This window comes from Mercenaria mercenaria, chromosome 9, assembly GCF_021730395.1.
Source record: "Mercenaria mercenaria strain notata chromosome 9, MADL_Memer_1, whole genome shotgun sequence".
NCBI classification, from domain to species: domain Eukaryota; kingdom Metazoa; phylum Mollusca; class Bivalvia; order Venerida; family Veneridae; genus Mercenaria; species Mercenaria mercenaria.
Genome location: NC_069369.1, coordinates 3,345,684 through 3,358,530, shown reverse-complemented (window position 1 = coordinate 3,358,530; position 12,847 = coordinate 3,345,684). Strand labels below are relative to the sequence as shown.

Here is a 12,847-nt window from a genome sequence, read left to right as displayed (position 1 = left end):
ATCTACTGACCATTGGCAATCATCAAATCCAATGTAACTGCTGTAGGCTAAAACGATCATTAGCCCATTAGTTATTAAATAGAAACCATTTTCAGTATTAAGACCGTGTGACCATAACCTTTGACCTACCGACTAGTAAAACTGGGGTCGCCTTCTGATTTATCATCCTATGAAATTTGAAGGCACAGGACAGAGAGAGCTTTAGTTACTGACGGAAACCATTTTGTGTTTCAATGTCACTGTGGTCTTGACCTTTAACCTACATATCCTCAAAACAAAAGTGACATTTACAGACCACAGGTAATCATCATGCGAAGCTTCACCACTACATGCCCGCTGATCCTCTAGTTATTGTTAGGAAACAAAATGGTCTACAAATAAACAGACTGACAGACCAGCATACAATTAACAAAGCAAGGTCTACAAATTAACAGACCGACAGACCAGCAGACAATTAACAAAGCAAGGTCTACAAATAAACAGACCGGCAGACCAGCATACAATTAACAAAGCAAGGTCTACAAATAAACAGACGGACAGGCCAGTATACAATTAACAAAGCAAGATCTACAAATAAACAGACTGACAGACCAGCATACAATAAACAAAGCAAGATCTACAAATAAACAGACCGACAGACCAGCATACAATAAACAAAGCAAGGTCTACAAATAAACAGACCGACAGACAAGCAGACAATTAACAAAGCAAGATCTACAAATAAACAGACCGGCAAGCAAGGTCTACAAATAAACAGACCGGCAGACCAGCATACAATTAACAAAGCAAGGTCTACAAATAAACAGACCGACAGACCAGCATACTATTAACAAAGCAAGGTCTACAAATAAACAGACCGGCAGACCAGCATACAATTAACAAAGCAAGATCTAGAAATAAACAGACCGACAGACCAGCATACAATTAACAAAGCAAGGTCTACAAATAAACAGACCGAGAGACCAGCATACAATTAACAAAGCACACTTCTTCAAGGGGAGCACAAACAACAAGAACTAGGACACACAAGGCTTAGGCATGCTCCAAGAAAGAAATCCTCTCAAAGTAAAACCATTCAAACAGACCGACAGACTTGTGTACAATTAACAAAGCAAGGTCTTCAATTAAACAGACCGACAGACCAGCATACAATTAACAAAGCAAGGTCTACAAATAAACAGACCGGCAGACCAGCATACAATTAACAAAGCAAGGTCTACAAATAAACAGACGGACAGGCCAGTATACAATTAACAAAGCAAGATCTACAAATAAACAGACCGACAGACCAGCATACAATAAACAAAGCAAGATCTACAAATAAACAGACCGACAGACCAGCATACAATAAACAAAGCAAGGTCTACAAATAAACAGACCGACAGACAAGCAGACAATTAACAAAGCAAGATCTACAAATAAACAGACCGGCAAGCAAGGTCTACAAATAAACAGACCGGCAGACCAGCATACAATTAACAAAGCAAGGTCTACAAATAAACAGACCGACAGACCAGCATACTATTAACAAAGCAAGGTCTACAAATAAACAGACCGACAGACCAGCATACAATTAACAAAGCAAGATCTACAAATAAACAGACCGACAGACCAGCATACAATTAACAAAGCAAGGTCTACAAATAAACAGACCGACAGACCAGCATACAATTAACAAAGCACACTTCTTCAAGGGGAGCACAAACAACAAGAACTAGGACACACAAGGATTAGACATGCTCCAAGAAAGAAATCCTCTCAAAGTAAAACCATTCAAACAGACCGACAGACTTGTGTACAATTAACAAAGCAAGGTCTTCAATTAAACAGACCGACAGACCAGCATACAATTAACAAAGCAAGGTCTACAAATAAACAGACCGGCAGACAAGCATACAATTAACAAAGCAAGGTATACAAATAAACAGACGGACAGACCAGCATACAATTAACAAAGCAAGATCTACAAATAAACAGACCGACAGACCAGCATACAATTAACAAAGCAAGGTCTACAAATAAACAGACGGACAGATCAGCATACAATTAACAAAGCAAGGTCTACAAATAAACAGACGGACAGACCAGCATACAATTAACAAAGCAAGGTCTACAAATAAACAGACCGACAGACCAGCATACAATTAACAAAGCAAGGCCTACAAATAAACAGACCGGCAGACCAGCATACAATTAACAAAGCTCGGCCTACAAATAAACAGACCGGCAGACCAGCATACAATTAACATAGCAAGGTCTACAAATAAACAGACGGACAGACCAGCATACAATTAACAAAACAAGGTCTATAAATAAACAGACCGGCAGACCAGCATACAATTAACTAAGCAAGGTCTACAAATTAACAGACCGACAGACAAGCAGACAATTAACAAAGCAAGGTCTTCAAATTAACAGACCGGCAGACCAGCATACAATTAACAAAGCAAGGTGTACAAATAAACAGACGGACAGGCCAGTATACAATTAACAAAGCAAGATCTACAAATAAACATACCGGCAGACCAGCATACAATTAACAAAGCAAGGTCTACAAATAAACAGACCGACAGACCAGTATACAATAAACAAAGCAAGATCTATAAAATAACCAGACCGACAGACCAACATACAATAAACAAAGCAAGGTCTACAAATAAACAGACCGACAGACAAGCAGACAATTAACAAAGCAAGATCTAAAAATAAACAGACCGGCAAGCAAGGTCTACAAATAAACAGACCGGCAGACCAGCATACAATTAACAAAGCAAGGTCTACAAATAAACAGACGGACAGGCCAGTATACAATTAACAAAGCAAGATCTACAAATAAACATACCGGCAGACCAGCATACAATTAACAAAGCAAGGTCTACAAATAAACAGACGGACAGGCCAGTATACAATTAACAAAGCAAGATCTACAAATAAACAGACTGACAGACCAGCATACAATAAACAAAGCAAGATCTACAAATAAACAGACCGACAGACCAGCATACAATTAACAAAGCAAGGTCTACAAATAAACAGACGGACAGATCAGCATACAATAAACAAAGCAAGATCTACAAATAAACAGACCGACAGACCAGCATACAATTAACAAAGCAAGATCTACAAATAAACAGACCGACAGACCAGCATACAATTAACAAAGCAAGATCTACAAATAAACAGACCGACAGACCAGCATACAATTAACAAAGCAAGATCTACAAATAAACAGACCGACAGACCAGCATACAATAAACAAAGCAAGATCTACAAATAAACAGACCGACAGACCAGCATACAATTAACAAAGCAAGGTCTACAAATAAACAGACGGACAGAATAAACAGACGGACAGACCAGCATACAATTAACAAAGCAAGGTCTACAAATAAACAGACGGACAGACCAGCATACAATTAACAAAGCAAGGTCTACAAATAAACAGACGGACAGACCAGCATACAATTAACAAAGCAAGGTCTACAAATAAACAGACCGGCAGACCAGCATACAATTAACTAAGCAAGGTCTATAAATAAACAGACGGACTGACCAGCATACAATTAACAAAGCAAGGTCTATAAATAAACAGACCGGCAGACCAGCATACAATTAACAAAATAAGGTCTACAAATAAACAGACCGACAGATCAGCATACAATTAACAAAGCAAGGTCTACAAATAAACAGACGGACAGAATAAACAGACCGGCAGACCAGCATACAATTAACAAAGCAAGGTATACCAATAAACAGACGGACAGACCAGCATACAATTAACAAAGCAAGGCCTACAAATAAACAGACCGACAGACCAGCATACAATTAACAAAGCAAGGTCTACAAATAAACAGACGGACAGATCAGCATACAATTAACAAAGCAAGGTCTACAAATAAACAGACGGACAGAATAAACAGACGGACAGACCAGCATACAATTAACAAAACAAGGTCTACAAATAATCAGACGGACAGACCAGCATACAATTAACAAAGCAAGGTCTACAAATAAACAGACCGGCAGACCAGCATACAATTAACTAAGCAAGGTCTATAAATAAACAGACAGACTGACCAGCATACAATTAACAAAGCAAGGTCTATAAATAAACAGACCGGCAGACCAGCATACAATTAACAAAGCAAGGTCTACAAATAAACAGACCGACAGATCAGCATACAATTCACAAAGCAAGGTCTACAAATAAACAGACGGACAGACCAGCATACAATTAACAAAGCAAGGTCTACATATAAACAGACAGACAGATCAGCATAAAATTAACAAAGCAAGGTCTACAAATGAACAGACCGACAGACCAGCATACAATTAACAAAGCAAGGTCTACAAATGAACAGACGGACAGATCAGCATACAATTAACAAATCAAGGTCTACAAATAAACAGACGGAAAGACCAGCATACGATTAACAAAGCAAGGTCTACAAATAAACAGACGGACAGATCAGCATACAATTAACTAAGCAAGGTCTACAAATAAACAGACCGACAGATCAGCATACGATTAACAAAGCAAGGTCTACAAATAAACAGACCGGCAGACCAGCATACAATTAACAAAGCAAGGTATACAAATAAACAGACGGACAGACCAGCATACAATAAACAAAGCAAGGTCTACAAATAAACAGACCGACAGACCAGCATACAATTAACAAAGCAAGGTCTACAAATTAACAGACCGACAGACCAGCATACAATTAACAAAGCAAGGTCTATAAATAAACAGACCAGCATACAATTAACAAAGCACACTTCTTCAAGAGGAGCACAAACAACAAGAACTAGGACCCACAAGGTTTAGGCATGCTCCAAGAAAGAAACCCCCTCAAAGCAAACCCATTCCTCAGTGTATGTACGAATGTTTACTGAAAATCCATCGATTGAATAAAACAAGGAGACAAGCGGGGACGTAACTTAAAGGAACCGGTCGCTTCTACAGCGTGGCCAGTCAATAAGTCTCCACCTGGAATAGATGGGAGAACCTATCACAGCATGTGTCGTATGTATCTCTTCAGCATCCAGTTAGTGAATCACCTAGCACTGAACACCGGTCGGGATATCACTGACTGCTAACCACTGCATTACTGACGGTGGGGCACCGAAACGGAAAAGGTGTACACTGGAATGCACGAAACAGGAAAGAAGGCTCAAAATGTAAAATTTTCCGTTACAACACATGCAAAAAAACCGACAGGCGTTCATTAAGTGTCCCCGTTACCCGTGTGGCAAAGATCTTTATTTACATTTAAGGATTGTTGCGGCAAAGCATTTGACACAGTAAAGACCGTCGTAGTTAGGTGTTGTTGTTCTGATGCTAGTTCTGTACCCGGCTTCATCATAATTTTTGGGATGTAATAGATTCTAGTTTAGTAGATAAGTGAATACAACATGTATATTATTTTTTTCACTTACTACATTCTTTTTATGCGTTTTTTTTGTAGGAAGTATGTCGTTTGTGTCTTGTTTGTGTATTCTTGAAATACTTTAGTCTCACTTTTTCAGGACTCTGAACCCTAACTGTACTGGTTTCAGTTAATTTGTTTCTTGTCAACAATTATTATTGACAAGTAGTATGCGACAATATGATAAATGTAGTATTGATTTCCCTCGGTGATAATTATCAGTTCGTCTATTTAAACAACAATACCTACGCAACATGTGATATAAGTCGAACATTAGCATTCGCTTCAATACAATAAGCAGTGTTTCTGTTGGCTGCATCAGTATATTTTTTATCTTAATTTCCTCATGTTTTGTAAAGAATGTATCATGTTCATATCCCCAAAAATGATTGCAGTTTCCTGAAACATCTGTTTCAAATGAACTACATGAGCATGTGAAACATCCGTTTCAAATGAACTACATGAGCAATGCTTACGGTGACTTGCGATCTAACCCTAGCAGTGTCGTTTTTATAACGTATAATCAACGAAAATGAAGAATGCAAATTGCGTATAACTTACTCTTAATAGACACGTGTATTGATTCATGGATGTAACGTAAACGATGTTAATTGTGTGCGAGACTTTGTAATAATTGAAAACTATGGAAAACGCTAAGTAGAGATAATTAATGCTCCATATGTAATCTATCATACAAAATAAGTATATTGATCATAAGGCTCCGGGATTAATTCCAGTACTGAATTTGTATACTATAGTATTGATATAATGGATGTTATTCCGAAATGAATTAGGATATCCAATTAACGTCTAATTAATTAGACTGTAATTCAAAAAACGTTGTAAGAGAGTTACAGTCGAGTTATATGAACGAAATACTGTTATTTTTTTATCTATGTTTTTACGAATATGAACCCAAGATACTGAATTCTGTGACATGACCAAAGCATTTTTCAAAGTATTTCATTCATTTCGTAAACAGAAACATTGAACCTTTACTGAATGCCACGCCTTACGAGCGATAATTTCCTTGTTAAACAAGTGGCAGACATTCCATAAACAACATAAATTGTACGCATATTAACTAACAATTCATCAATAAACTAACTAATAGAGAACCGATACATGTGGGACTTCGCCAGGGAAAATGCTTTATTCCTTTTGGGTACATCGGAATGTGACAGAATGCCACAAATATAAAATTTCTGTTACATCCCTTGCAAAATAAGCGACTTAGTCCTGCTATATGACACCGTTTATCGTCAGATTGTTCGTTAGTAGTGAAAAGAAGATCTTGTACGAGTAACGGTGTAGTTGTAGTACTTGCGTTAATTTTGTAGAATGTATATCGTCTTTGTATTTAGTGATATATAAATTAACATGTGTCCATGGTCTAGCAAATACTGTTCATACTGTTTTGCATTAACTTATCTCATTTCAACATTCTCACACGTGTATTCACAAGCTTTTGTTACTTTGAAGTATCACAATAGGATGAATATAATATTGTCCTCACGGGTTATACAATTACAAAGTCATCTATTCAAACGCCGTATCAATATATATGTGAGACCAATGACACACATTAAGCAGAAAAGTTGAAACCATTACAATAAACGGAGTACTATTACACAAAGGTCACCTTTGCCTTAACTCCAGACTTCAGGAAATATTCATAAATCGAAAAAATAAAAATAAAATTCAATTTCAATGTAATATTAAATTTCTAAGGGAAATGGTATGCCAGTTAAACAGTGTTTAACATTATCTGTAGTTAAAATCGTTTTGTTCTACCGTTTGTTAAGCGTATAATTCTCTGGGGTAGATCAAATCAATTACAAGTGTATATGACATAACCATACTTCAAAGCTATTTTTAATAGTGTGTTTGTGTTTTTAAGTGCGTACATACTTTATCATTTTCTTTCTATTCGTCAGAAAATGTGTCACGCAGGAATTGACAAAAATGTACTTTCACTTCTTCGCTTTTTGGTATTTAATTTAATGCTTTCTGTGGGAAGAGTGGATACACCTTTATCTTAGCAAGAATATGCCTGAGTCTTGAACAGAAAGCTAACTTCATATGTATGTATTTTATAGGTAGATAAAATTATTTATGTCATTGTTGTGGCTAATTTCTGGTTTTATCTTACCACCACCTCCCTTTCCACCTCCTCGTTCAGGTGACAAGTTTCTCTTATGTGAATTCATCTACTTTTCTTGATATGCTTACGGCGGTTTTATCCGACCTGATATGTGGATATATATATTTGTTATATTGTTGCGGGCGGTATTTTTCGCCCAGATATGTGAAAATATATATTTGTTAAGGTATTGTTAGGCAAAATAAATATTGCCCTTTTTCAGTCAACACTTAGTTCACTGTTATATTTTCCCATGCATAGTCCTCAGGGTCAGTGCTTCGTTGTGAACAGATGCACATAAAAACCCTAGTATAATTGTGAAGGTTCGAACTTTCACTGCATGCATTATGCAATGGCCTTGTTAAAGTATTCATAATATATTCTATGTGCTAATGAATGAAAATTATTCTATGACCTGTCGTTTCATGACCCACAGAGGACTTAGAGTGACATTGATAAAGTATGTTTTCATCAATATATTTCGACGTATAAATAATATCTTTTCGTCGACGAAATCAAACAAAGCATCTGGCAAAAAGAGAGAAAACTAATAACTTAAAGTATAAACAGTATAAACAACTTTCAGAGAAGCTAGTAGAAAAAGACAAGGAGGGACAGCGTAAGACATCGGAACCCGTATTAACTATTGGTATGTGATCACATGTTCTCCGCATGGGATTTCAGTTGTGGATAGCAATGCACAATCGTGAGTAACAGTAGCGGCCAATGAGTGGAAATGCAATACCAAAAAATAGTACTAGTAATAGTCTCACGCAAAATGCCATTGTTATTACGGATACACTAGCTCACCGCAAATCATAAAGCGTTGTATTTTATTTATTCATTCATTTTGTTGCGTTTAACGTAGCACCGACACAACTATAGGTCATATGGCGACTTTCCAGCTTTGATGGTAGAGGAAGACCGCAGGTGCCCCTCCGTGCATTATTTCATCACGAGCGGGTACCTGGGTAAAACCACCTAGCTGGATGGCTTCCTCACATGAAGAATTCAACGCCCCAAAGAAGGCTCGAACCCACGTCGATAGGGGAGGGGGGGGCAAGTGATTTGAAGTCTGCGACCTTAACCACTCGGCCACGGAGACCCACATAAAGCATTGTAAGAACATGTGCGACTGACCAAGCAGTTAGTTATGCTAATATTGGAAAATTCTTTAAATTGATTATTTAAGTAGGCTGTTATTTAAAATAAAAATGAAATGTCCCGTTATCATATAAGCTCATTGTCCGCAAGCAGAAAACTGCATTATTTACGTTACTGCGGCGATAGAGCATTGTAAACAGACGTCGCTTCAGAGACAGCGAAATATCTGGGTTTGAATTTTGTACCTCTGTGGACTCAGAATTCTATGTCTCATCCGTATATCATCAGTAGCACGGGCGTCAACGCACACTGTTAAATAACAGCGGCATTCATGTAACTGTTTTGTTCATAATGATGTTCATGACGTTGCAACAATGTATATTGGTTTACAGCGTCAAAAAAAAAAAAGAAAAAAAAAGCGGCAACAAGGAGCTGTTACGACATTGATTCTGGTCAAGATGTGTTGTATGACGTCATTCTGGAGTTTGATAAAGCCGAGCGCGCATAGTGAATCTTTCTGTATGCAAACTGCTGTGATTCCGGTTTATATGATAATACGACCTTCTCAAAGATTTTTTAAACACAATTGGTAATGAGACCAGTAGTTTTAGATTCTTGATACGGCTAAACAGACATTTGAACCGCATTTTTATTATCATCCACATCGGCAAAACTAACATGAAGCTACACACTAGTATTTCGGTGTATGTAGTGTGTTGGAAGTGATTTGGAAGAACTGTTTGTAGATATTGTTTAGACAATCTTCAAAGCATTAGTCCCTTTGTGAAAAGTGTCAAGCTGGAATTAAAGTGTGAACATAGTATGAAAGACTAAATTAATGTTGATATATCTTAAGGCATTTGGTAAGTTTGTTGGCTATGTATCTGCTACCGTATGAGATATCATGCAGGTTCCTCTTTCACTAACATTTATACAATTTGTACTGTCAAATCAGAAGTTTCAGAATTGTTTTCATAACAAAAAAGTGAACCCGCTTCTAAAAACAAAGAAAAATATCAAACAGGGAATGCCACGCACCAAAAGCGCAGCCTCCCCAAAACGAACCACCCAGCACGCAAACGCGTGCACCACACACACACACACACACACAAAGCCCACACATCAGGACAATACGAACAACACACACACACTCAAAGCCAACACACAAGGACAAGACGAACAACAAGCACACACACACGCGCGCGCACAATGTCAACACACAAGGACAAAACGAACAAACAAAGGAACACAGTGGGGCACCGCCTTGGAACGGTCAGTGGCAAAAACACCACTGGGGAGCTTAAACCGGTTTATGGTGCGCACCCAACCTCACTCTTACCCCCACCATGTTCCAAAGACATGGGACAGTGTAAATAAAAGTAATCCCCTCCAGGTGAATCTCTAACACACGTAATGGAAACAAAAAGGCATGGCATGTAAAACACAAAAATGCTCGTGTATAAATATATAAAAAGCAAACCTTAAGAACCAAAAACGTATGTACTCAATGCCTTTTCAGAAGACAGATCAACAAGAGAAACACCCTTAAGGGCCCGACGAAACAGGCCAGAAGACAAATATCAAAACAGTTCAGTCCTGGTAGGATTTAAAAACTGCTCATCATAGAGTCCTCCCCCTCTTCCGTCAGACGCAATCAAAGAGGGAAGCGTAGTGTCCAACTGTAAACCGGTTGAACACTAAACATGCGGTATGTCTCAAAACAGTTGGGTCGTAACCTCTTTTAATAAAACGTTTGATAATCTTTTCAAATACATTTGGAAAATTACCATGACCCAAGATCTTACGAAGTTTGTAAACCACATCCCCATAAAAAACGGGTTTAGAAATACCTTCTCGCAGAAGTGTCTTTAAATTACTATTGAATTTTAAAACTAAATCAGAATTACGATAATAAAATTTAGTAAAATATTTACGCAATTTGTAATAACGGTAGCCTTGCTGAAGAAGTTTACTTGTAATATATTGATTACGTTCATTGAAATGCTTGACATGACTACACGCTCTGGTAAACTGAATTAATTGAGAAATATATACCCCATAAGATGTAGCCTGAGGTACATTCCCATCCAAATGGGGAAAATTTACAATACTAAAATTAAAATCATCCCTCTTGTCATAAATTTTGGTATGTATAATATTGTCATAAATAGAGAGATGTAAATCTAAAAATGAAGCATCAGTATCCGAATTGTTAGTTTTAATTAACTGAAGCTCCCTACGATAAATAGTACCCACCAAATGACCAAAAAACGGATTATCCATATTAAGAATATCATCCAGATAGCGTGATGTATTATTAAATGCAGTTATAATATCTGCTTGCGTATCTGGAGAAAGGCTCAACATAAAGTCTCTTTCATAACAATATAAAAACAAATCTGCGACAAGGGGTGCACAATTTGTTCCCATGGGAATACCAACAACAGTCTTTGGGCATAGCTAATTATAAAATAATTTTCTGTGTATGAATAAGATCTTAATACTTTCCTAAAAATTGAAAACAGTTTTAAATATATCATTTAAGGCGAAATATAACAGCTTTTCCCGCCTAAATTTAAGCATATCTGTAATCATGTTCTATGAAAGGATTGTCAAATATTTTTCAAGAACAGCGGTCATCTTGAGTTTCACTTGAAGTGTGTGGTATTTCTATCTAATACAGTACGGCACCATTTACCGGGAGGTTGAACCACTATATGCAGCCCGTCTGGGCGTACCAGATGTTTAAAGCACTGGTATTGGCAATAGGGGTAAAATGACCTCAAGGGTGTGGGTGCGGTCATGGCTGTTTGTTACAATAAGGCTGTAAATATCATCATTGTTCATTTATGATATTGTTGTAACAACTATTATTTTTTATTATTATGTACAACGCCATTGAATATATCATTTATAAAAAAGGCGTTTAATCAAATTGTTCAGTTTCAGTTTTGTGATTGCATATGTCATGTTTTGTTATTTTCCTACATATCTGCGATGTGACACATGTTTAATTGTAAAGCGCTTTTGAACGTATATTCCATATGAAAAGGGCGCTCAACAAATCTGGTATAATAATAATAATAATCTATAAATTAAACTTAAACATTAAGAAAGTGTTAAGCTCAGCAGTTGTTTGTAAAATACATATATTCCACATGATGGCCTGTCGGAGTGTGGGTGCTTAATTTGGTATGATGTCACGTAGGGTCAACTACTGACTACAGATAATCATGCAACGAAGTTCGAAGACCATGGCCAGTCATTTTCAAGTAAGTGATTAGAAGCCATTTTTCACCCCAAAACACTGTGACCTTGGCCCACGAGGTACGGACCTGACTTCTGTGAGTTTGACGAAGGAAAAATCAATAATGCTTAAGATATCGGTCAGAAATCGTTTAAGCTTCAAGGTCACTGTGACCTTGATCTATTAATCCCATAAACATCGGGAACCATCTGTTAATCAAAGACAGTAACCAGTTGTGTTCATCTGAAAAGGCGGTAGGCATAAGCATTATGTTTCTAGTCTTTAGGTCAATTTGACCTGGACGTTTAATTTCTAACCCATAAATGCCGCATATCATTTACTGATCATATGCAATCATACTATCAAGTCAAAAGGTGATACACTAAGGAATTTAAGTTACTGAGCAGAAACAATTTTCAGCCTCAATGCAACTCTGAGCTATACATTTGTCTACCGTCCCCCTAAAACATAAGGGGACTGACCGTTGGCAATCATCAAATGCAGTCTGACTGCTGTAGGCTAAAGCGTTCATTAGTTATTAAATAGAAACCGTTTTCAGTATTAAGACCGTGTGACCATAACATTTGACCGGGTCGCCTTCTGATTTATCATCCTATGGAATTTGAAGGCACAGGACGGACAAAGAGTGCTTTAGTTACTGACGGAAACCATTTTGTGTGTTAATGTCACTGTGGTCTTGACCTTTAACCTACATACCCTCAAAACAAAAGTGATCATTTACAGACCACAGACAATCATCTTGCGAAGCTTCACCACTACATGCCCAATGATCCTCTAGTTATTGTTAGGAAACAAAATGGTCTACAAATAAACAGACCGACAGACCAGCATACAATTAACAAAGCAAGGTCTACAAATTAACAGACCGACAGACCAGCATACAATTAACAAAGGAAGGTCTAC

The 12,847-nt window shown here is 37.3% G+C and overlaps 1 protein-coding gene across 1 annotated transcript in view; it reads right to left on the bottom strand.

Moving 5' to 3' along the window:
* The window catches only part of LOC123547648 (ionotropic receptor 25a-like), a 91,475-nt gene that overhangs the window by 23,868 nt on the left and 54,760 nt on the right, over positions 1-12,847 (bottom strand). The gene's annotated exons all lie outside the window — the stretch shown is intronic.